We start from the raw sequence: 1,794 nt of genomic DNA, 5'->3' as shown, positions 1-1,794 counted from the left end.
TGACCGACACCGCCCGAGCCCCGAGGGCCAGCAGGGCCCCCAGCCACAGCCAGCCAAAACACTGCCCAAGGCCCTGCGGGCTGGCTCTGCGGCCACCCACACCTGGGGGTCCTGGCCAGGGGCCCCATGCTACCCAGGCACAGGGACATGGCCCAGGCTGGCAGAGAGTCCAAGCTCTTTGGCAAGAAACACGGAGCCAGGCAGGGATCTCGGCTTGGTCTCTGTTAGTCCCCTTATCAAGTATTTTCATCGTGAAACAAGATGCCTCAGAAGATGCCCGAGGAGCAGAGGAGTGCCTCACTGCCAGGGGGTTCCCTGCAGACAGGAGAGGAAATTAGGGGTGAAGTTTGCTCCGACTGCTGCCCTGCCGCACCTCCCTGGTGAATGGCCTGAGAAGTTCCCTGACTGCCCCCCAGGTGCTGTCCCACACCGCAGTGGGGAGGCAGCTCGGGCAAGGGTGTGGGTCCCCTCCTGAGCTGGCCCAGGACACCAAGCTGGAGCCAGCTTGGCCCAGAATCAGAAGGCTCTGCAATCAGCTGCCCATTGCAGCTCTCATATGGTGCCCACAGCTCCCCAGCCGTTATCAGGGTGACATTTCTGGGCTGCGAGTGCCAGCGCCAGCCCTTTGCTTTGAGGAACCGCTGCAATCAGACAACATAACCCATTTCTCACTTGCATTTGGCTGCCAGGAAGAGAACAGGAGACTCTGTAATCGCTCTCCTCAGGATTAGATCATGAATCAAAGCCCTGCTCAGCTCCTTTCTCCTTGTTCAGGCAGCCCTGCCAGGAATTGTCCTTTCTGATCGCTGAGCTCGGAGCAGGATCACAGAGAGGCCAGGACGGGTCCGAATGCAGGCGTCCTCCGCAGATGGGGGATGCACAGCTCAGGCTGTGAGGGATGGGGTGCCCATCCCAGGATGGGTCAGAGTGGAGGAAGGCTCTGCAGTGACCCAGGACTTGTTTCATTGTTGGCTTCAGCACCCCGTGCCTGCAGGAGCTCCCAGCCTCCTCCTGCCATGTCCCTCCTTGCCCTAATGCACATGAGTACAGGGAGACGTCACCCAAACCTCAGTTGTGGCTTTAACCCCGGGCAGATAACTTCAGAGGATTTCCTTAGCCCAGAGTTACAGATGTAACCCACCTGCAAGTTTATCCCAACATATAAATTTATCAGACTGAAACAACTCTTGCTCCCAACCAGCCGCGTTAAATAAAAACCCTCTCGGTGTTTTTCCTTCGCTGACCGGCGGGATCCAAGTCTGTAGAGCCTGATAGTGCCTTATCTCAGTAGCAGTCCCCAGACCTCCACCTCGCCCTGGCCAGGGAGCCCTAATCGCCGTGGCCAGATGTGGCAATGGCCTCAGAGCGGCCACGGACTGGAGACAGGGGGCTGTGCCAGCACCCCCCGGAAACACCACCTCCTCTGGCGAGCCTCTCCGCGGGGCTGCGTGGCCAGGCTTGAACGTGCCTCTGGGTGCCGGAGCCTGAACCAAGCCCATGATGGTATGCCTGGGAGTGCAGAGAGGTTTGCATTTGGTTTTTAAACTCTTTAAGGCCAAACCCCCAGGAGAAGCGACCGGCCCCACTGCAGCAACGGGGTGGCAGTCCCTGCTGCAGGAAGCGCCGGGCAGCGCAGCAGAGAAGCAGCAGGCAAGGGAGCTGCCCAGACAGGTTTCAGCTATAGTCCTACATGAACGCAGGCCTCCCCTGCCCTTCGCTTTGCCCCAGGAGTGCCTGAAGCTCTCACGCGGTGTCTGAAGCACCGGGAAGAGGCATGGCTGCTACCGTTCATGG

This window comes from Phaethon lepturus, unplaced genomic scaffold (genome assembly GCF_000687285.1).
Source record: "Phaethon lepturus isolate BGI_N335 unplaced genomic scaffold, ASM68728v1 scaffold46941, whole genome shotgun sequence".
NCBI lineage: Eukaryota > Metazoa > Chordata > Aves > Phaethontiformes > Phaethontidae > Phaethon > Phaethon lepturus.
The sequence above is the reverse complement of the archived record's forward strand: the minus strand, read 5'-3'. Positions refer to the sequence as shown.